Source organism: Sceloporus undulatus, chromosome 4 (assembly GCF_019175285.1).
Source record: "Sceloporus undulatus isolate JIND9_A2432 ecotype Alabama chromosome 4, SceUnd_v1.1, whole genome shotgun sequence".
In the NCBI taxonomy this organism is placed as follows: domain Eukaryota; kingdom Metazoa; phylum Chordata; class Lepidosauria; order Squamata; family Phrynosomatidae; genus Sceloporus; species Sceloporus undulatus.
The window spans coordinates 107,236,383-107,261,361 of record NC_056525.1 but is presented as its reverse complement, the minus strand read 5'-3'; positions in this window follow the sequence as shown (position 1 = coordinate 107,261,361).

The following is a 24,979-nucleotide window of genomic DNA, read 5'->3' as shown; positions in this document are numbered from 1 at the left end:
CTCCAGAGGGAGAGAAGGGCAGGGCAGCTCCATCAGGCCTTGCCTGAAAGCAGAAGGCCCTCCCTCCATCCAGAGGGAGAGGAGGTCAGGGCAGCTCCATCAGGTCTTGCCTGAAAGAAGAAGGCCCTCCCTCCATCCAGAGGGAGAAAAAGGCAATCCAGCACCATCAGGCCTTGCCTGAAAGAAGAAGGCCCTCCCTCCATCCAGAGGGAGAGAAAGGCAATCCGGCACCATCAGGCCTTGCCTGAAAGAAGAAGGCCCTCCCTCCATCCAGAAGGAGAGAAGGGCAAGGCAGCTCCATCAGGCCTTGCCTGAAAGAATAAGGTCCTGCATCCATCCAGAGGGAGAGAAGGGCAGGCTAGCTCCATCAGGCCTTGCCTGAAAAAAGAAGGCCCTCCTTCCATCCACCATACAGAGGGAGAGAAGGGCAGGGCAGCTCCATTGAGCCTAATCAGAGTAAGAAGAAGGGCCCTCCTTCCAGTCCATCTGTCATGGTCCAGGCCTCCGAGGGAGAGAAGATCTGCTGGACTTTTCCCTTTCCCCACTGCCATTCCCTTCTCCTTTTAAGTCCTATCTCTTTAGATTGTAAGCCTGAGGGCAGGAAAATGTCTAATTAACAATTTGAAAGCTGCTCTGATAGAGGAAAAAGAAGAAACTGAAAAAACAAAAACAGACCACATGGAGATAGTGAGGGGGGAGAAGGAGTAGAACCATGCCTATTTGCACTATGTTACTGACCATGTATCAGAACTTATCACACATGAATTTACAGTAGAAAATTCTACTGTAAGGAGACATTGACAGGTTCTGCCCATCAGTGAGAAGGAACACTCCAGTAATGGATGAACTACAGACCAGCTGCTGAACAGACAACATTGTAAGCTAATACAACAAATGTGACTATTCTGCTCTAATTCCACTTTTTAAGCCTTGTATGATAAAGCCCACAGTCTCTGGTACTGGAGGTCATATAGAACCATCATCACTAGAAGATACAGATAATTAATCCTCAATTATTTTCTCCAGTCCCCTTTCAAAGCCATTCAACTTTGCAGCCACCATAACATCTTTTGTTAATGAATTCTATAATTAAGTTTTGTGCTCTGTACTTCCTTTTATCTAACCATATTATCTCTTCTCAGTTTCCCATCAATCAGATACTTTTCTATATTGGCTTGAAGAATGATGAACTCTCTCTCTCTCTCTCTCTCCTTTAGGTCTTCAGACAGGGATTGGATGGCCATTTCTTGGAAGTGATTTAGTTATGATTTTGTTGTCCTGAGTGGAAAGAGGTTGGGTTAGATGGACTTTGCAGTCCTTTCCATGATTCAATGATTTTGTTCATTTTCTCCACATCATGTGTCCACATCACACATGTCTAGTTCATTCACAATTTTGGTTTGTGTTCACATCATGCATGGGCTGGGAGGATACTCCTTCAAGTCAGCCCTATCCTTCCCTGTGGTGGGGCCTGCCTTCTCATGAGCAGACCAGTGCCACTGCAGCCACATTAGGAGAGGTGAGCTTGGCTTTCTCCTTTCCTGCAGTGTGCCAGCTTCCTCATGAGAACACTGGCACTGCCACAGTGGTCAGGAGCTCCCTGCAGTGCGAGGAGGGCCTGACTGGGTGTCATCCCTTTTCTGGGGTGTCATCCAGTGCAGGCCACACCTCACACACTCTCCTTGTCACACCACTAACTTTCCATGAAAGGGGATCCCCCCCTTAATATAGCTTCCCACCAATTTACCTGGCATAGATGTTATGCTAATAATTTCCTAACCCCTTCCCCCATTCCCATTTTAACACTGGTGTTACTCTGTCCATTCTCCAGGCCCTAATATAGCAGGGATGGAAAGGATATAGAGAGACCCAAGACAGGAAAATGTAATGAGGACCACTCTTCTGAAACTCACTCCATCCCCTGCACCAAGTCTCTGAGTAGACTTGAAGGATTACCTTCCCAGCCCAGACTCACCCTTTTTGCCACCCCTCTCTCAAACACAGCCAAGTAGTGGCTAGTGAAGACAGATTCAGCCAATGATAATTGCTGGATATGTGGTTGTTGTTATTATTTATTCATTCATTTATTTATTTATAGCCGGCCTTCCTCCTGATATAGGGACTCAAGATGGCTACCAAGAAATATAAAATAGTACAAATTAAAAACCATATGCAAGAATTTAAAAATATCAATATAAATATTAAAAAAACAATTAAACAATTAAAAAAGTTTAAAACCTTATGCATTAAAAATATTAAAATGTATTTCAAAGTATATATAAACTTTGACATCTGAATGGCTCAGCATTTAAAAGACCAGCCCTCATAAGTGTGGAAAAGCCTGATAGCACAAAAATGTTTTTACCTGCTGCCAAAAGGAGACAAGGGATGGGGCCATCATGGCTTCTCTAGGAAGGGAGCTCCAGAGCTTGGGAGCAGACACTGAAAAGATTCTCTCATTTGTTCCCACCAAATAAGCCTGAGACATTGGTGGGACAAAGAAAAGGCCTCTCCGGGTGATCTTAGTGCTCTAACGGTCTCAGGTTCAAATAGCTAGTGTATGGCAATGCCATTACCCTCTGTAGGAGTCCTGTCAGATCCTGGACGATATCTACATCATTGTATGCTGGCTATCAGGACATATCCAGAGGTAATTTTCAACACCTCTGCCTCCCCAAAACAAACCCTTTCATCTCCTTGCAGATGGGAGAAAATACCCCCAGATTCATATTTTTGCTGCCCCATCTAATTGCTAGCAATGTTCTGATGAATGATACACAAAAATGCAACATCCAAAGCCTTCTGGAAGTCCCAGAGGATAACACTGTCATCATGCACCAGCTATTTGAATGTAGCAGGTGACAATCCACAGCTGCCTCCTCTCCTCTCCTCCCCACATCCAGTATACAGCAGGGTCAGAATGGAGTTGGGAAAAAATGGGATGGAGGAAGATTTTTACCCTCCCCTGCAGTCACACCTTCAAAAATTACACAGTTTTAAAAGACATTCCCAGAATTGGGATAAAATTGATAACATTGTTTATATTTATACATTTTAATTGTTTTTTAAAGTTGTATTGTTTTGAACCTGCTGTTTGATGCTTTGAGTCCCTATACTGGGAGAAAGACAGGGTATAAGAAAATATAATAATAATAATAATAATAATAATAATAATAATAACAACAACAACAACACCAATACTATATAGATGATGAACATAAGAAGATGGTACATATTTTTGTCAGGAATCAGCAAATTTCCATTTGAGTTCTTTAACAAAGAAGTCTCAGAATAGTTTTTTGTGGGTTTTTCAGGCTATGTGGCTATAGTCTATAACAGTTTCTTCCTGACGTTTACCAGCATCTGTGGCTGGCATCTTCAGAGAATGCTAACCTGGAAGAGAATGGGTATATATCTACTGTGTGACCCTGGGTGAGGAGGAGTGATTCCCATGTTAATCTGATCATTGTCTGCTGGGAAAGCCCCTGGCCCTGAGTGGTTTCTCATTGCCATTTGCTGAGTCCTGGTTTTGGTGTTGGCTTCACTGGTAGCCAAACTTTATTTACTTTGAGGGTTTCTTCTTTCCTGTTGAAGTTGTCCAAGTGTTTCTGGATTTCAATGGCTCCTCTGTGCATTCTGACCTGATAGTTGTTGGCATGGTCCAGAATTTCAGTGTTTTCAAACAGCATTTGTTTGTATGTTTCATAGACTGAGAATCATAAGAGCTGGAAAACACCACAGGGGCCATCCAGTCTAACTAACTCTGCCATGCAAGAATATAGAGCTAAAGCACTCCTGAGGGCTGACATCCAACCTTTGTTTGAAGACCTCCAGTGGAGAATCCATCATCTTCTGAGGCAACCCATTCCACTGTTAAACAGCTCTTACTGTGAAGGCATTCTTCCTAATGTTTAGGTGGAAACATTTCTCTGCTAATTTGATTCCACTGGTTCATGTTCTAGTCTGTGAAACAGCAAAAAACCAAACTCATTCCATCCTCTACACAACATCCCTTCATGTATTTAAATATGTCTTAAGTTTATCACACAGGGGAAATCTGGTGCAAAAACGGGATTTGAATGCTGGAAAACCCCTGCAAAAGCAGCTTGATTGTCACACAAGTGAAATGGAAAATGGAAAATAGGTAAAAGCCACTCCTTTTTACTTTCAGGATTTTTTGAAAGTAAACAGGAGCACTTTTTGTCTACTTTTTTTCTACTTTCTGTTCGAGTTAACATCACTTTAACTATGACATTGTGTGAAAATCAACCAGCTTTTGTGTTTTTCCCGATTTAAACTCCCATTTCTGCATGGAATTTCCCCCTGTGTGATAAACTCCTCTGTCATGTCAACCATTAAGTTTCTCTTCTCTTATCCAAGGTAAACATATCCAGATCCTTATTCTTTTTAGGGCTATCCCAAGACATTACACTGCCTGAGAGAAAGATGGTGCTCTTCATTCCATTAAAAAAAAAACACAAGACCTGATATTTGAGGAAAAGATGGGGTGGAGGAAGAGAAAGGAAAAATAATGCAGAATGCACATAAATTAACATACTATGAGATGTGACGAGAAGAAAATGGATTAGTTGAAGAGTGGATTAGCCAAGAGAAAGAGAAAGGAGTAGCTGGGAGATGGGTTACAAATAGGACAGGTAGGAGATGAGGATGTGAGACTGCTATATGGAGTAAAGAGAAGGAAAGGTAAGATATTGTATCTGCAGAGAAAGAGAAGTTAACAAACCTTGAGGTGCAAATGCAGAGAATGGTAGATTAGAGGTGATGAGCAGAGATGAAAAAGATGTAGCAGACTGTTGAGATAAAAAATGCTTATTGGAGCAGAGAGAGAGTGAAAAAGCAGACATGGAGTTTCCTCAGACTGCAACTACATTATTTATCCTTATTTATTTATTTCAATATTTAACCGTTACCTGAAGATCTCAGGGTGGCTCACAATAAAATCAGTTTCCAAAGGTTTAAAAGGTTAAAAATATATTAAATAGCTTTTCAGTTTAAAAACAGAGAATTTAAAACAGTTTAAAACAATATTGAGTAATATAACTATGGTCCAAAACATGCTGTAGAACTAATCCAGTTTGAGACAGCTTTAACTGAGACGGCACTGAACTAGAGTGCTAGGGAATCCTGAAAGTTGTAGTTTATTGTGGCACCAGAGGTCTCTGACAGAGAAAGCTAAATGTCTCACAAAAATACAGTTCCCAGAATTCCCTAGCATTGAGCCAGGGCAGTTAAAAGCCGACTGGATTATTTCTGCAGTGTGTTTTGGACCTGTAAAACATGTGCAGCCTGGCTCAAATCAGCTTGGCCTGAAGGCTTAAATAAAAACCCAGGTTTTAACTTGGCAGTGAAATGAGTCTAATGTCGATTCCAGATGGAGGGACTCCCACAGCCAGGATGCCATCTCAGAAAAGGCCCTCTCCCATGTCCTCTCACAATGTATTTCAATGTCTCTCCTTGCTCAGAATACCTGACAAATATATCACAGCAGGCAACCACAAGTCCTAATCATGGCCTCTCTGAGCCTGATGCCAATATGTCTTTCTCCATTCAGAAAAGCTCTGCTGAACAGTGTGCTGAAGATAGAATAGAGAAGGCACAATAAGTTTTCCCCCCACACTCATTGCTGCATACTAGGCACAATGAGAGGAGGTCTTTGCCAATTTTCACTTGTACAGTATTTGCTCCATGACTTGCTCTGTGACCCATGCCACTTGTACTGTAGCCTTTATACAGGCTGTTTCTTTTTCATGTAGATCTTCTGTAAAGCAAGGTGAATTATGAGTTTTACAGCATTGAATTGTATATTGCATCAATGACCCTTTCCACCTCACCATTCCATAGTGAGACCAAGGCCTTAATAGTATTGCCAACCTTGCCAGCCACAACCCCCCCCCCAAGAGAACATTCAGGACTCAGATTCCATGAGTCTATGGGGGAAACCATCTTAACCAGTCCGCCCCACCCCTGCAGGGAAGTCTGCTACAGCCAAACTAAACTTCACAAGGACATGATCTGACCATCACAATAAGATTGTTGTGTATGTATGTGCCTTCAATCCACCTATTGATTTATGGTGACCCCCATGAATTTCATAAGGTTTTCTTACACAAGAAATACTCAGAGGTGGTTTTGCCAGTCCCCCTTTCTGAAATATAGCCTACAACACCTGGTATTCATTGGTGGTCTCCCATCCAAGTGTTAACCAGGAATGAACCTACTTAGCTTCCCAGATCAGATGGAATCTAGCACCTTTATTCTACAGCCCCCTTAAACAAGATCACCCTTCATCCATACAATAGCAAAAACCAAGTATAAGCCATGTCCTGCCACATGTGTCAAACCAATGATAAGCTGAGACAACTTCATGATTGTCATGGTAGACATGAAGTCCTGTGCAGTTCCTGTCAGAACAGCCTCAGCGGGGATGCTGAACTCCTCTAGAACCGCAGTCCTGGGATTCTCCAACACCACCTCTAAAACCACTTCACTCAGCTCGTGCAGGGAAGCTGCTGCACAGTGGTGTAGGAGGTATATCAGAAGCATCCCTGTTCAGTCTCTTTGGTCCAGTTCAAAGTCGAAACCCTTCAAGTTAGTGCTAGACTTGATGGGCTTCCTTATGAGAGTGATTGAATCCTTATGGATGACAGCAACCCTTTCCTGCCCCAGGCCTCCAGTATTGCCTGATGCTACACTGTATACCAAAGTGGACAAAGCTGGGACAGACTGGTACCACCAAGCTCAGGTCTCAGTAAAACATGCCATGTCAGCCCAATCATCCACATCCAGGTTGTGGATGGTCATTGTTTTATTACAGACTGACCTGGTATTCAGCAACAGCAGAGCAGAAGGCAGGCAGAAAGGGCAACTTGGATCTTGAGGAATGGGGGATGGACCGAAACACAGGATAGCAGCCCTGGTGGCACAATGGTTAAATAACTGTACTGCAGCCACTAATAATAATAATAATAATAATAATAATAATAATAATAATAATAATAATTATTATTATTCCGCTTTTTCGCAAAGGAATTAAAGCTTATTACAGCAGTTTAAAATTGAAATATCATACAGTTAAAAATTACAATTTAAAGAGCCCAAAACCCAACCCTTCCCTCAGTCGTAAAACTTATGCAACCCATAAAAAAGGATTAAACAACAAGAATTTTTAAAAACATTCCAATGTGAATAAGCTAAAATTGCAGGCAGTTGGCGCACGTATGAGTCTTCCTCTGAAAGGGGGGTAGGACAGGGAACAAGGATGTTACTCAACTTCTAGTACTGGTATCGATAGAGGGGGGGAGGCAGTATAATGGATCTAGTCTAGTCTAGTCTAGAAAGGCCTAGCAGAAGAGATCAGTCTTAACAGCCTTTTTAAAGGTTTCCAAGATGGAAATATGATGGATCTTGTCTGGCAGGTCATTCCAAAGCCTGGGAGCGGCTGATTAGAAGGTCCTCTGGGTCACCGCTGAATGTCTGGGCTTTTTAAGTTGTAGCAGGTTCTTCCCAGAGGGCCAAAGTGTGCGAGGAGGATTACATGGAAGTAGGTGCTCCTGCAAGTACTCAGGACCCAAGCCATGTAGGGCTTTAAAGGTGAGAACCAACACTCACTCACAAACCATAAGGTTGTGAGTTCAGTACCAGCCAGGCTCAAGTTTGACTCAAGCTTGCATCCTATGAAAGTCACCCACAATGTTGGGGGCAAATAGCTTACAGTTGTAAACCACTTAGAGACTGCTTAGGTGGTATGAAGTGGTATATAAATGAAGCTGCTATTGCTATTGCTATCTGTCCCTTACCTGGCCTGTCCAGCCCCCAGAACCATACCTCGTGGTGCCCTAGTTTACATCAGTAGGCTCATTCTGTTCCTTTCCCACTCCTGAGATTTACCCATGCACATGTACAGACAAAACAAATACAGAAACATAAAGCAAACAAAATATCAATGCAGCAAGTCAGGGACAGTAGTCACAATACTCACCTCTCACATGAGTGACCCCAGTTTTTCCCCTGCAATCCCTGCCTCTGACTCAAGGATTCTTGAGTTGGACAGCACAAAGGAAGCCAACATTCTTACTTGGGAAGCACCATGTTATCAGACCCTGCCTGTCACCCAAGGTCTAATGTCCATTCTCCAACTGAGAAAGGGTGGTGCTTCTGCCCCTGGGTCTTCCCAAAATGGTGACTCAAAGGAGAACTCCCTTTGGTATCACCCCTTTGGTGTTGATCCTGATGGCATTAAGCAGAAGACATTAAGCATCAGTTAGCCTTGCACAGAGTAAGCCACTGAAATAAAACATCAAGTCTAACAAATGAGGAAGAAAGAGAGGAAAAAACACAGACCTTTCAAGACAGTGCTCTTGCCCTAAGATTCCTCCTCTCCCCCTATGAATCAGAGAAGAGGGAGTGGACCCTGAAACTTTGATAAGCCTAGCACTACTTGAAGTGGCTGCCTTTTTGACTATTGATAATGACTGGTTCTGTCAATCTGCTAAAAAGGTTTGAAATCCCCTCTCTTCTCACCATTGTTTACTTCATCTCCTGATTCTCACTTTCTGGAAACATCCAGCAAGCTCATCTGGCATATATCTTCAGCTGTATTGTCATCCCATGGCCCAAATACTTCCCTTGCTGGTTTCTTATTCCTTATGTATTTAGAGAATTCTTCACTGTCGAACCAGATGCTATTTGAGACATGTTTTTCAGATGTCTCCTGAACAACCCCAAAACTATGGATTGAATGATGCTATGCAGACAATCAAATTTGACTTTATGATTATTCCACTGAGGGCAAACAAGAAGAATTGAAAAAAAAACTTATGTAAACTAACTGGCATTCATTTCACAAGCCTCAAATGAGGGAGTCCCTCTACCCTTGTTTTTGACTGATTGCAAATGTGTTTCTGAAATGCTATGAGTGTTGGCTCAGATCTAGTGTGAATTCCATTCTGTATCGCATGGCCCCCTTTCATGACAACAAAGCAAACATATCACTTCTGTAATCTAGTTGCCTTTATTCTCATGGGGTACTGATATAACAACTGAATATTGCTGATTTTGTTTTTAAATGGTCTTAAAACGGCTTCTGGGTTTTCTCCTGAGCGAATGGAGAGGTCCAATGAGTGTGAAGCTTCACAGAGCAGAATTATATTTTTATAAGTAGGTCTTTTCTGGTTACTCATCATAAAATCTTAATAGGGTGTCTGCATTTGACTCCATTGAATTTGTTTTCTTTGGCAGCTCTACTTTTTATAGCCAGCTGTTATCATGCTTAAAGGACCTTGACTTTTCTATATGAAATGTGAGAGAACTGTGGCTCTTTAGGAGAGCTGGGCCAAAGCATGGACATAAATAATTACAAATAACTCATTGCTTATCTTAGGTCCCATATAGACAGACCAAAATAAAGCTGCTTCAGGTCACTTTGGAGGTATGCTGTTTCAATGAAGCATGCGTCCTAAGAGTCCGGAAGCTGTGCCAAATCTGTGCTCTAGTCCTTAGGACTGGATCATGGCTTTGGCGTGGCTTCTGGACTCTTAGGACGCATGCATAATTTAAACAGCATACCTCCAAAGTGACTTAAAGCAGCTTTACTTTGGCCAGTCTGTATGGGCCTTAGTTCCTCATCTTAATAACCAAGGTATAACCATATTGCATTGCAATTGCAACTTAATGAGAGACAGTGTCACTGATTTTGTACTGTAGCTGTAACTTTTTAGATTTTTTGATAGTTATGGGAATTTGAACTCCCTAAATAGCAGAGAAAAAGTAGCCTATAGCTCCTTGTTAACTACTGTCAAGTTGATTTTGACTTATGGTGGCCCTATGAATGAGAGACCTCCAAGTCACCCTACAATCAGCAGCCCTGCTCAGGTCCTGCGGACTCAGAGCGGTGGCTTCCCTGATTGAGTCTATCCACTTATAATGTGACCTTCCTCTTAGCCTACCTCTCTCTGCCTTACCAAGTATCATTCTCTTGTCTAGTGAGTCATATCTTCTCAGATATGGCCAAACGGCATCAGCTTCAATTTAGTCATCTTGTTTCTAGGGAGAGATCTGGCCTTAGATGCTCTAGGACCCATTTATTTGTCTTTTTAGCAGTCCATAGTATCCATAGTTAGGGAATCCTAACTTTAATATTCAGTGATATTTACATTTCAGGAACCTGTCTAGCTCCTTCATAGCTGCCTTTCCAATACCTATTCCTCTTCTGCTTTCTTGAATAAAGGCACCATTCTGATCAGTAACTAAGCTAAGGTAAGGGAAATCTTTAACTATTTCAGTGTCTTCATTATTTAGTTTAAAGTGGCAATTATTTTTGTTTTCTTAATGTTAAAACTGTAAATGTGCCTTTGCACATTCTCCCTTGACTTTCTTCAGTTATCATTCCAAGTCTTTGCTATTCTTTGGTAACAATATTCTGTTGTGTGCATATCTTATATTGATGAGGTTCCTTTCTCTAATTTTCATGGATTCTTCCTCCAAGTATAATCCTGCTTTACATTAAGAATACAAGTTAAATAGATAGAGAAATAAAATGCAGCTTTACCTGACCTCCTTGCCAATTGAAAACCATGTAGGTTTTTTGTATTCTGTCCAGTACCCTCTTGCAAGTTACGCATCAGGGCAATCAAATGTGGCACACCCTTTTCTTCAAGAGCAATCCATAGTTTTTCATGAGTACACAATCAAACGCTTTGCTATAATCTGTAAAACACAGGTTGATTTTCTTTTGAAATTATTAGGTGCCGTCCATTATCCAATGTATGATTGTAATATTATCGCTAGTGCCTCTTCCTTTCCTGAACACAGCTTGGACATCTGATATATTTCACCTTTGCTTGCTGTCTTTGCTGCTGAATTTTGAGCATCACTTTGCTTGCATGGGAAATTAATCCAATGGCCCTGTGATTACCGCAATCCCTGGTGACCCCTTACCTGGGAATTCGAATTATGTTGAACCATTCCAATCTGTCAGCCATTGTTTTGTTTTCAATATTTGTTGACAGAATTTTTGTTAGAACTAGAGTTCTCCATACTGAACAAACAGTACTTCAGTAGTTCACATTGGACAAACAGGCCAGTCCCTGCACCAGAGGATAGATGAAGATAAATAAGACATTTTGAATGGGAATACACAAAAACTGGTTGCAGAACGTTTCAGTCTTCCTGGTCATTCCATCTTGAACTTCAAAACATCAATCCAACAACAACAACAAAAACAACAACAACCAACACTTACAAAGGAAGACTGGAAAGAGAAACAGCAGAATTGAAATATATACACAAATTGCAACCCATCAGCAGTGGGTTGAACAGAGACAATAGTTTCCTGGCACACTACACACAATCTAGCACTAGCTAACATCCCAGCCTCATGGAGACTCTCTTGGACAGTTCATCACATCCTCGTTTTCGATCGCACACTACATCCCAGTACTCATTCATATGGTTATCTATTAACCTTGGCTTTAGGCAACATCCTTCCTACAGCCTTGTTCCCTAATGACCATTGTTAAAACTGAACTAGTCACATCATCTCCACATCTACAAAGTTTTGTATTCCTTTGGGAATTCCCCCACACATGCTGTATGGGTCTGTCCTTGGTCTTTCCACTCTATCTCATGCATCAGAGGAAGCAGGCTCAAATCTAAAAAAAGCTCATACTGCCAGCTTCTTTCTTTCAGTTAATCTCAAAAGTGCTACTAGATCCCTTTGCATACTGATTTTCGAGACTAACATAGCTATGTCTTTGAATCTTTTCATGGGGTGGTGATAGTGTTAGCAACACATGGGTAAGTCTTGTGTCTCAGACATACAGTTACCCTGACTGGAAAACTCAGTAGAGATGTAGCTAACCCGACTGATATTGGGAGAGAGTTTCATAACAGGAGGGCTACCACTGAAAAAGCCCTGCCTTGGGTATCCACCAATCTAATATCTGCTGATGGATAGGATATGCAACAAGGCTTCTGGTGACAAGTGCAGATTTAAAGATCAATAAAGTTGCCCATTTCATTTTCCCCCACTTTCAACTGTTGAGAATTTTGGAAAATTCCATTAACAATGACCTGAAATGAAATTCTCATTGTTCCTTCTCAAAGTATACCCAGGCTTATATGGTAGATGGTGGTTTTTCATCTGTCCAATCACCAAGCTGTTCATTTATCCTCTTCTCTCTTCTAGCTGGCCTTTGCAAATACCACATAGACTTCATGAAAGGAGAAGAGGCTCAGGAATGCCAGGGTTTTCTGTGCAACTTTTATGCAGAGGTGGTTCAAACTCTCCTGCTACCTGAGGCAGGAGCAGTGTGTGGTCTTTCTTCACACTACTGCCAAAACACATTGCCTGTGGAAGTGGTGGCACTGATGTCTGTGGGCCAACAAATCTACCCCAGGACCTAAATTGCATTGTTAGACCAAACTAAAGTTGACACACTGAATCAATTGAATTTACTTACAAGCCAATTTACTGTTCAGTAATTGATTCAATGGGCCTCCTCTAGTTAGAATTAGCCAACAAGTCTATGGTTTGGCCTAAACTTTAAAGGAGCTATCCAAAGTGCTGAGCCCACTTAGAGGGTAGGTTTTTGTACTTTGGACATTTCCTTTAAAATACAGGGCAAATCCAGAGTCGATTGAACTATAACCTCCAACCTGGGAGTCTGCAGCCTCCACTTCATATAGCTGACTTAAAGGTATCTGGAAGCAATTGCCATCTGTGTCCCTTTATCATCACATTCATAAAGTGATTTGGTTAATGTTATAACAAAGAGGAGCAGAGAAACATGGGAAATAAGAATGCATTCTTAACCAAGCAAACACTCTGTGTGAGTCATAAATAAATTCATTACTTCAATTTGCTGGAAAGATGGTAGAGAATACAGGTGTTCTGGTGTGAGAAGAGACAAATAACAGCAATAAATAAGCTCTCTAAAGTTCAACAGGTGAAGCTATTGCCCACATGGAGGGCACCTTGTTATACCTGCCTTCCATTTGGGTGTTAAGAATGAGGAGCCCCACAGAAAAACAGAAGTGGCAACTGTAGTTTTAGGATAAACATGGTGGCTAAATATAGAGAGCTTCAAACCTTAGTCAAAATTCTGGGCCTTGATGATGGAGATATCAGTTGTGGTTTCTTTCATGTTCACTCTTTTAAAAATCAACTTTCAATCCTGAATATGAAAAATGTGTGGATTTTAGTAAATTCTTATCCAGCTTGAACTGATATGAATTTCTCACCCATCCTTTCATTCAGTCTTTAACAGCATTAAAACCATACAGCAATCATTCTTTTCACTCTGTTTATGAATTTAGCATTGCAGGAGTCTGGGGGGATCATAGACTTATCAACATTATTTTCCAACTTCTGTGTTGCTGTTCTTGACACAAAGAAAAGGTAAATATAAAACTCTATGAATTCCTAGAATGGTAATAGAATCTGGTAAGGAAGCGAGTGGAAGGTGCAGTTAGAAGAAATGTTGCTTCATCATTCAGTACTATCCAAACATAGATTCTCCAGATTGTAATCTCCCTGGTAATAAAATGTGAAGATGCTTCTTCAAATGTAGTGAGGCCTGCTATCAGTGCCAGCCAGAAGGACCACAGATTACAGGAGTCCACGTCTTGAGGACCACATTTCCTCACCCCTTATGTAAACTCTCTCTCACTCTCAATATTTATGTAAAACATTCACCTCCCAGCCCCCAAGATAATGTACAGTGAATAATAACATTTAAAATATTTAAATAATGAATAAAAGCTGTTAAACATTATCTAAAGAACAGAATGAATCACTCTTTCAAAATAATGTAAAACCAGCCAGTTAAACCAACCAGAGCAATTTCAAGAACCAAAGGCCATGAGAAACCACACAGTATTCGCAGCCCTCCAGAAATTCAAAAGGGATAGGACTAGTTGAGGTCCCTTGAGAATGGATTGCTCAACAGATTGATGAATATTTATTATACTTCGCTAATGCAGTTCACAGTGACCCTTAAACTAATCCTTTTATCCCTGTTGTGCAAATTGTTTGTTCTTTCCTATTCAATTATGGAGATGATGATGATGATGATGATGATGATGATGATGATGATGATGATATCACCACCACCCTCCTCAGAGTGAATTAATTTCCCCACTAACATGGAAGACACTGGGTGCCACAGGTTAAAAATAGGCCCAAAATGCATGGGCCAAATAAGTTGGCTTCCAGCTGCTTTGGAGGGGAGGGGTGTTGTTCAAAAGACGCATGCCCCCAAAATGGGCAGAAGCTGCTCCTTTGGACCAGATCAAAAAGGAGCAGATTAAATCTGACTCCTGGTGGTGCCACTCCTTCTGGGATGTTTGTTCAAGGCCAAAGTAGAATTAGGAATGTTCACATAAAAATATGTAGTAAATGATTTTCTCCCTATTCCTTAATTATAAGTAGTATGTGGTGCTCTTCCAACTGCATGGAGAAGCCTGTCTCTAAGGAGATCCCACATGTCTAGGAACACAGTCTTGAAGTAACAAGGTACAAGTAAATGAATTACCTTCAATGAGTTATTTTTCCTTGTGACAAAGATGCAACACAGTTTCATTTCAAAATGAACGTTCAGCACTGTCTGTGCTCTGGGAGCTATCAATCTTCAGGCCCTGGTACTTGGCACACAGATCCGCGCTGAGCCCTCTGATCCCCCTTTACCAAGAGGTCATTTTGCCCTGTCACGAGATACTTGTACAAGAATGTACATCCATCTCCCCATTTGTCTCTCATGAGCACCATGGTTTCTCTTCAGATCGTATAAATCTTTCTCCTTTTACTAAAAATCACCATGAGAATCTGACCAGGCACACCGCCATTGGCACTGGAAGGCAAATGAACTTGTCCTCCTTGATAAAATGAGCAACCTTTTCTATTAACCTTCCAAATTACTATAAAAGGAAAAATTTATAGGCATTTTCCAGATGCTATGTCATTCTCTTATCAATCCTAAACATGGTACCGCCAGTATCAAAAATAAAAATCAATAATGCAGTAAGCAATGTACCAAGGAATAAAACTCTATATCAAGTGAAAAGGACCTTTCAAACTTCTCTTTACAAAGACACGTAAGGCTCAAATCCCTGCAGTTCTATTTATGTCAATCTTTATTTACAGTCAATAGACCCAGCACTGAGGTATAATCATTATGCCCCTTATTGAGGGAATAAGTAGCATTAAGCTCATCTGGGGTTACTTCTGAGTAGACATACATAGGACCGCATGGCCTTTGGCTGAGCTACATGGCTGGAGCTTTTCCCATGGCTTCAGAGCCATACCAGATGGAAGCATGCAAACGCCATATGAAAGACTAACAACAACTTTGAGTTCAGATGGGCAATCAATCCACTCTAGATTTTAGACAGAACTTTAATGAAATTATTCATAGTGCTGAACCCACTTCTCAAAATAATTTCAGCACCATGGGTAGCTCCTTTAAAGTTCATGATAAACCATGGGGTGGATTCCCCACTGGGAACGATTAATGCAATTGTCCCAGCCCATGTGATTTAGTTATTCTCATAGTCATGTGGGATCCATTTATTTACAAATAAACAGCTATCAAAAGTTGGGGAGAATATTTAAAGAGGAGCTCACTTTCTTCAGGTATCAAATTGATTTTCTAATCAGAATTACAGCTGCCATGGTGATACCAGCAAAGAAAGAGGATTGTAGTTGTTTTCCCAGAGACACGGACTAGCAGATACTGTAATGCACGGCATGCAACATGGGTTGACGGAAATTTATTTGATTGGCCTTGCATGGTGGCTGTGAGTTTGTTACCTACTTCATTATTTTTATTATTTTCTTCTTGTTGTTTTAAGGAAAATCAATAAGGGAGAAAACATTTTTCTCCTCTTCAATGATACCTGAGGTAGGATACTTATTTTAAAATGAAGCCATGAAATAAATGCTCTGCTTGTTCTATAGTTTATAGCCTGCCTTCTGAAAATGTCAAAAGAGGTTAAAGAAAGCTTCCATGCATGTTTGAACATCAGGAAGGCATGCAGGTAACTCAAAAATATTTTGCTCTCTGAGATGAAGGACACAATGTTGCTGCTCACCAAATTCTGTGTACAGACCTCTTTCTTCAGTGATAGATGGTTCTAGTAGACTTAATGGCATCAGGTTAGCTTAAAGGACAGAGAGTAGTATCCACATAGCTCTGCCCTCTAATCTTATGCCATCATTCCTAGACCCTAGGATCTGCTGCTTTACTCTGCCAAGGGATAGACATGCCCTACAATGGGCCTGTCCCTCAGTCTATGTCATGCAAAGGAATTTATGTGGTTAAATAACAAAATAAATGCATGGGGGCATTCTTCTAAACCACTGTGGTTAACACAAGGATTTCCTCCCACTCTTAGAAGCATACTGTGATACTGGACACATCAGTTATTCGCTCAAGAGTCAATTCTAGACAGTGTTAACATGTACTGAAAGTTGTAGGGACATAAGGCAGGGAGCCAAAAAAGATAAAATGCTTCACCAATAAAAAGGACAATAAAGAGGATAAAATTTGCACATTCCAGTTTATTTGCATATAAATGTTATTTTTTGTACAAAAATGTGAATTTTGCATAGACTAAGTATCAAATTGCAAATTTCTCACAGTGGGGAGAAAACTACTAAAATTAATCATTGATTCATTCAAGAATGAAATTAGTGAAGAATTACATCTGTACACAGAAGATTTTTGTGTTCATCATTCAATATCCCAAAGATGCTGTCCACATTTTGTTCGCATGTTTTTCTACTATGCCATGCGGTTAAAGTAGGGTGGCCTACTTTATGAAAGGCACTCATTTAAAGCAGATGCTTCAGATAAGGCAGTCCTTTGTCTAGAAAGGGAAAATCCTAATCTGTGAAAAATCAGTTTTTGCAAAAACAGTGTTTTCTGCACAGGAAACAATATTGCTGCACAAGAATATTATTCTCTGCACACACAAAAAATGCTGTTTCTTATGAAAATAGCCCATGTGAGAATAAGTCCCCAAATGCAAATATTTTCATCAGTCCAGGATTCTCCTCAGCTGGGAAAAATATTTTTAAAATAACTTTAAAAACGTTTTGAATATTTTGAGCATTCCCCCTTCTATGATGGGACATGCAATGATGCATTTGGGAAGATGAACACATTCTAATCAAGCCAGAAAAGAAGAAACATGTCAAAGTGTAGACCTTTTTAAATCCTGATACTCATTTCAAACACCAGGAACAACTTCAGCAATCCTTTGGTATTGATTCTTGAATTTTGGGGCAAAGTTTATGCTTTTTCATAATACATCTCAAGGGTGACCATTTCTCTCCTTTTATACAAATAAGAATAGACGGTTGACAGCTCAGGGCATCCTGGATTGGCTACAGTGTTCAGGACATCCACAAAGGCTGCTCAAACAATTCAACTGTTATTAATTGGATGGCAAGATTTGCACCTCAAAACAAAAAGATTGTGATTCTCCCTTGCTCTTATAAATTGGCTTAGAAATGCTCTAATTCACTTGTGGATTCTAGTACCCAGCACTAGATGTGATTCCTATCAGTACACTTCTGTGGAACTACCCTCTCCTTCTTGCTCTCAGAACCAGCTTTAAAGAATACACACCAGTGGCTTATTTTCTGGCCAGATCAGGGTGATGTGCACCCAGGCAGTGTCCAGCTACAATTTTCCAGTCTGGGTATAAGAAATGTATCACCCTTCTGGATCTCCAGATCTCACACTTGCTGGAAGTCAGCAAGTGGGGAGACAGTGATACTGACTAAAGTGGCAAAAGCAAAGGGTTGCCTAGTATCTGAGAAGGATAAAAACTTACTGTTGACCCTCACTTCACCACTGACAATTTTGTGTGCATGTGGAAGCAGAACTGTCCATAGGATCACTACTGACCTAATCGAACCGGAGAGTAGTATTTAATATTTAGCCCTGTGCATAGCCAGTAAACATGCATATTCTGGTCACAGTTCTTTCACAGACTTTCCTAAACTGGCATTAACATACATGTTGGTAGATAAATATTTTCAAACACAAGTTCTGTACTTTGTATATGTCTGTCACAGCTTTGGAGGACACGGTAGTAATGCCTGAATAATGAGATGAACAAAGCATTTTAATTTTTTCTCTTTCTGTTTTTCTTCTCAAAGATAACTCTGGGTTCAGTTTGAGGAAGATGGTTATCTTTTCCCCTTCAAAGTCCTTGTTTCCAAGTATTCAGAATGTTCTCCTTATCTCAGAGTTTCATTAGAGTCCCTGTACCATGGTATTGTTAGAAATGGCTCCCTTGGGTTAGCTGTGGGCAAACCAGGATCTATGGCATCATCCTTTTCTAAGTGAAGGAATAATTTACCCTTGTAATCAACAACCTGTTTACAGAGTTCTTCCTTTTCGCTGCATATTTAAATATGTATTTGCTTTCGACTCTGATACCATGGGGCTACATTCCACAACCCTTTTGTCTTTGCAGTCAATGGGACTATTTGTCAGTAAGTGGAGTAAGGACTTAGAAAAAAATAGGGTCTCACTCCCTTGTGCTTACTGTTAACTTGAAAAGCCATTTGAAAAGCTAAATCAAATGGAACAAATCTTCTGAACTGGTCCCAGAAAAATTGGCATCCAAAATGACAGTTTCATTGGGATAATTCATGTACCTTTTTAAAATGAGGTCTGCTCACTTGCTTTATTTGTTTTGGTTATTTTAAATTTCTTTAAAAATTTCTTTCCCCTTTCCTCACCACCATTCCCTTCTCCTTTTGTGTCTTGTCTTTTTAGATTGTAAGCCTGAGGGCAGGGAACCATCTAATTAAAAAGATTGTATGTACAGAGCTGTGTAAATCTACAGCGCTATAGAAATAAAGCTTCATCATCATCATCATCATCATCATCATCATCATCATCATCTTTTCAGGACTATGCCTTCACCAAGCAAAGTATGAAAAAAAGCTTAGTGTACGATATAGCCACAATAATGCTATGGCAAGCATACTGACTACTTTGGAAGGTTAATGTGTATTGGAACCATGCGATGTTCTTTCCCAGACCAATAGTATGTGCCTTGGGCCTCTAGAAGAGTTGATCTTCTGCTTTACAACACTCTCTATTATTTATGCCTCTGTAAAGCACACCTGTAGTGTCTTATCCCAGGATAAAAGAAACTTGGCTGAGGTGGGGAGCATAAATACCTCTTGATGCCAAGGAAACTACTTTGCAGTTTTCAGATTGATGCTGACAAAATAAATGAAGACAAGTGATCCACACATACAGTATCTTAATACAATGATATGGCCACTTAGTTTATATCAATCACTTCACAGCATCTGCAGCCTCATGCTTTCATAGCTAATGGGTTGTCCACCAAATGATAAACCTCTCCTTTGATTTCCTGGGAAATTATAGAAAGATTGGTGCAGGCAAATTACTTAGGAATAAAGAAGACAAGTATTTGAAGTTTTAAACATATTAGCCAGAACCATATTGGGAACTTATATGGGGCAATTGCAAATTATCTCTACATATGTTTCTTTTTGGTCACTGTGGATAGAGGTATCCTGCATTAGTATCTGCAATGACCTCCCGCATGCAGCACCTATCTTTCTGCTGGCTGGGAGCCCACCATGACCATTTAGTAGCTGGGGGGGGGGAATGAGGATGGTCAGGCAGCATATGGCTATGTTTATGCAGCTGGATGGTTCAGGGGTGATGACATCTTTGTGCATCTAGCTGCCCAAACTCTAAATGGTGGGGTTGGGGTGGAGTACCCAGCCAGCAGGGAGGTAGGGGGAACTGGAACTGGTAGAGCTTTATAATCCACCAAGTCAAAGCAGAATCTTGTCCATTACACTATTTTCTGTTCAAGGATTTACCTGCTGAAACCCTGTTGAAGTCCCTCATTTTCAGTGTTTCTCAAAGTAGCAAAGCAAAACAGAATGGCTTCCTACTGTGCATCACCTGAGAAACTAAACCAAGGAATTCCCAGGCTAGCACTGTTACATAATCGTTGGATTCAGTGCTTTCAGCAGAACTTGTAACTAATTACATAAAAGTACTACAAAAGTAACTAGCTACTATTATATATTCCCAAACTCTCCAGAGTAGATGGATGCTGTTGTAGTAATATTTTAAAGCAACTGGGCATTTCTCAATGGTCACTAAAATAGCACTTGCTCTTTTGTTACTTGAAAAACCTCCAAACATCTGACTGCATCAAGCCCCCAGCCTGTGATACCTATCTAGTTAATCATCACCAGCAATTCTGTTTTCTGCACCCCCATTTCAACTGCTTACACTGGTAAAATGTGAGAGATGAGAGAGAGAAAGAGAAGGAGGGGGAGGTCTGGATGTGTGTGTGGTTGTGATGCATCAGTTAATCTGCTTTCTGATCCTGCTGTCCCCACCTGCATCCCTGGTGAACTCATGCTCAGAGTGGCTGCCTGCCAGAAGACCTCAGGCTGACAAACAAATCATTGTGATGGATAAGGAAGCAAATATTTGCAGGAGGAGTGCTTTGAATGGGATTGTGCCTGACAAGATTGAAGTAGTCAAAACCAGAGAAGCGGAGATTACAGTAGCTGAGTGATGCTAGATAAGAGCCAGGCTAAGAGCTTTGGCAGTCTGGACAAAGAGAAGAACTTAAATCTTGGGGGGTATTATGAGAGGGAGAAAAGCAATAGAGGTTGGAAGTTTCTAATGAATGAAATGCAAGCCTGGGGAGCATTCTAATAAGTACAACAGCTGCAGAAATTAGAGAAGCAGTGCCAGCTTTTAGACCTTTCCTTTTCTGGAATTTTCTAGTTCATCTTTCCCAGCTTTTTCTACCTGGGTTATCTGTTAGTGGCAAGTAAAGCCTAATGGGCAAAGAGGTGGAATGGCAGTGATCTATCAGATTTCCATCTCCCTGACCAGGTGCCCTGCCCCACAGTCTGCTGGGTTCAAATGTGTCTTTTTGAAAATGAGGTGGCTGGGACAGAATAGAGATTCTGTTGGTGTACCACCCACCATGCTGCTCAACAGTCTTCCTTCCTGGTCTGGCTGAGTTGGTCTTGGTGGTGGTGTTGGAGTCTCCTTGACTTGTTATACCGGAGGATTTCAACATCCATGTAGAGGCTGCTCTGTTAGGAGCAGCTCTGGACTTCATATCTGCCATGACAATCATGGTCTATCCCAAGTAACATCTGGTGACATTCATGTTGCAGGACCCGGTTTTCTGTTCTGGGTGGGTTTATGGTGATCTGGGTATGGAAGAACATTCTGTAATTTCATTGTCACGAGCTGAATACTATCTGTTTGGGTTTAGACTCACTGGAAGTCAGACCGTCACTCCAGGAAACCTATGGATCCAGATGGAATCCTGACAGCTCTTGGGGAATTTCCAGTTGCCTTGGTGGGTGATCCTGTTGATCTCTGGAATAAGGAATTGGCCAGGGCAGTGGATACTATTGCTCCTAAGTGTTCCCTCTCATGAAGTGGAGTCAGATGAACCCCCTGGTGCTGTGGTAGAGACAGATCCAGTGGATGTAATCTTGGTGTCTGCTTCACTGGTATTATTAGATATGTTTCAATGTGGGTTGCCTGAGAATGTGGACAGAATCCTTACAGAGGTGAGCACCACCACACATATACCATATCTTTGCATTCCTTTCACTTTTTTGTTTAAGCAGGCTTTTAATGTGTAAGCAAGAGAGTTTCTTACTGGAATGTTTTATTTATCTTTTTAAACTTTGGTGTATTTTTAAAATGATTTTTTACTGTTTTATGTGGTGATTTAATCGTTTTAAAATTTATATTGTGAAGGTTTTTAATTGGCTCCCTCTAGGAGCAGTTTTGGTTACTACTCTGGGAGAATGGTGATATACAGATGAAATAAATTAAATAAATATCCATGACAACTAATGGAATTCAATAATACATTTGACACCGAATAACAGCAAAAAATAAATTAAAATTAAAATTAAATTAAATTAAATTAAAAAATTCACCAAACAGTGATATCTTAATGGGGACAATCAAAATGCACAATATACCTGCTGCAAGCATTCAAAGCTCCACTGGCTTCTACATGCAGGTCTATGACTAACATCTTCAATTTTTTTCTCCTGTATGGTTTTTAATGCCTTGCCTGATAAAGAAGCCAGTGGAGCTTCAAATGCTTGCAACATGTATATTGTGCATTTTGGTTGGTCCAATAAAGGTATCACTGTTTGGTGGATTTTTGATATTATTGGATTTGCTATACGGTCAACATGGTTATCCCTGAATGACTGAGATCAGTATCACTTCCCATAAAACAGTAGACTGTGCTGTGCAGTTCTATAGCATCTAGTTAGAAGGAAGCCTCGAGGAATTCAGTAAAATGTAATCTAAAATAGATGAGTAGGACTGCAGGTTTAATTAGTTTGTTCTGTAGTCCTATGCCTCCTTTCCTGGGAATTTGATGGAGCTTATTTCTTAAAACATAGCATTAATGGCTTGGGGAGGATTGTGAGTTAAGAATAATCATGATTATTATATTCTATAATATTATAAAATATTATATTGATTTTCTTCCAAATTTTCAACATGGCACATGACCTGAAAATAAAATCTCATGAAGAATACCAGCATTCAAGACTTTATTTTTGTTTTCCTCAAAGACAGGGAAATAAAATAAACATTCATCCCAGAAGTTATTTACCACTCTTATTGATCCCATTGGCTGTAGAGAAATGTGGAGCTTCACCAAAGATTGTTACAGGATCATTTTCCTATACCTAAAATGCTTGGGACCAGAGGTGTTTGGGATTTTGGATGTTTTAATTACTATTTTGGAATACTTGTGTTTTCATACACATACATAAGGAGATATCTCAAAACTGATTTATGTTTATGTTTCATACACATCTTATACACATAGCCTGAAGGTAATTTTATAAAATATTTTTCGTTAATTATGTGTATAAAATAAAATTTGTGTACAGTGAACCATCATAAAGCGAAGGTGTCACCATCTTAGGCCTGTTACAGACAGGCCAAAAATAAAGCTGCTTCGAGTCACTTTGGAGGTATGGTATTTCAATGATGCATAAGTCTTAAGAGTCCAAAAGCCACACCAAAGCTGCACTCCAGTCCTTAGGACCGGAGTGTGGCTTTGGTGTGGCTTTTGGACTCTTAGGACGCATGCATCATTGAAATACCATACCTCCAAAGTGACTTGAAACAGCTTTATTTTGGCCTGTCTGTAACAGGCCTTAGTCACCCATGAAAAAGTTTGGTCTTTCAGATATTTCAGATTTTGGAATTCCATATAATGGAGACTCAATCTGTCAAATTATCTATTAAAAGTATTTTATATGAGGGATAAGAGAAAATATTTTAGTTCTTATTACTGTATTAACTTATTTAATTGTGCATTTTGAAACCAGTATCACTTCTTCAAATTATGAAATGGTGTTCTCAAAAAAAGAGACCAACAACCAAAATAATAATAATAATAATAATAGTAATGTCAAATCAAATATTAAGAAAAAGTTTGCACAAAAATGCAGGCATGGATGAAAATAACATTCAGAGTGCATTATATCAAGCAAAACTGCATAGAAAAAAATAAACATTTTTGAGGGGGGGGGAATCACCAAAATGACAAACTTATCCACATCTGAATCAAACCGATTTTCAAGATGAAAAAAATCTAAAACTTCAGCAGGTACCAAATTTTAAGATTAGAAAAATAAGGAAGTAACAGAATCATTTGGTCTGGTAGCTTGTGCACTGGTCTGTGTTCTAGTCATGAATGTTTGCTGATACCAGCAGTCTTTGGAGCTTATCACACAGCTTTCAGAAAGAGGGTTGCATCTCCTTCCTGGATTTGGATTTACAAGCATGTTACTACTCCTTCACTGTTCTTGCTGAGATCCAGTCATTTAACTAAGCAATGCAATGTTTCTCATATGATACAGAAGCAAGCATGCAATCCAAGGTAGTTCATAATGTGGTTTGTTAAGCAAAAAAAAGAAAAAGAAAAAGAGGAGGGGGGATGTAACAATGTCATAAAATTTACCTTGTAGTGTTTTCTTAGTCTAAAATTAAAGACGCAAGACAATTTCTCAAAAGGGGTGTATTCAGACTGCAGTAATAAAGCAGTTTGACACCACTTTAACTATCATGACTCTATCCTACAGAGTCCTGGGATTTGTGGTTTGGTGAAGCCTGTGCAAGCAGGAGTGGCACAGCAGCACCCACATGGCCAGAGGAGCACTCTTGCAGGCCGAAATGGGACCCATACAGACCAAAAGGGCACTTGTATGGGCCGAAGCAGTGCAGTAGCACCAGCACAGGCAAAAGAAGCACCCACATGGGCTGAAACGGGACACGTGCGGGCCTGAAGAGTCCCCATGTGGGCTGAATAGCACCCACGAGGAGCTTGGGGCCAACTGGGTGTTACCTCCATTTGGGTTGTCACCTGGTGTGATCTGCAACCCCCCCTCTCCCCAGTGATGCTACTGATGACAATTAAAGTGGTGTCAAACTGCTTTATTTCTGCATTGTGGATTAGCTCTTGGTTTACAGAGATGGCAAACCATAGTCAAACAAGTGACTCTTATTAACCAAACAATTTTTACTCATAGCAAGGATATTGTGAAAAGGGCGGACCCATGCTACTGCACAGTGGTAAGACTGTCACCATCTTCAGTTTTGATTCAAGATATTTTGCAGCCTAAAGCAAAGCAGCGAATGGCTCTCACCCAATTCAACATGCATAGCACCTTAGAGCAAGGCAGACAAGTTATTTGCCACTTACGGTAGAAGATCACAAAACTGACTTTTGTGTCTGTTCCTTCTCTCTACTTTTTACTTCACTGACAGTGGATGATGTAGGCACTATGCAAGAAATATTCCAATAACCAAATCAACACCTTTGCTCCTGAACTGGAGAGCTTGGGTTGGCAAATGTTGCTTGCTTGACTTGA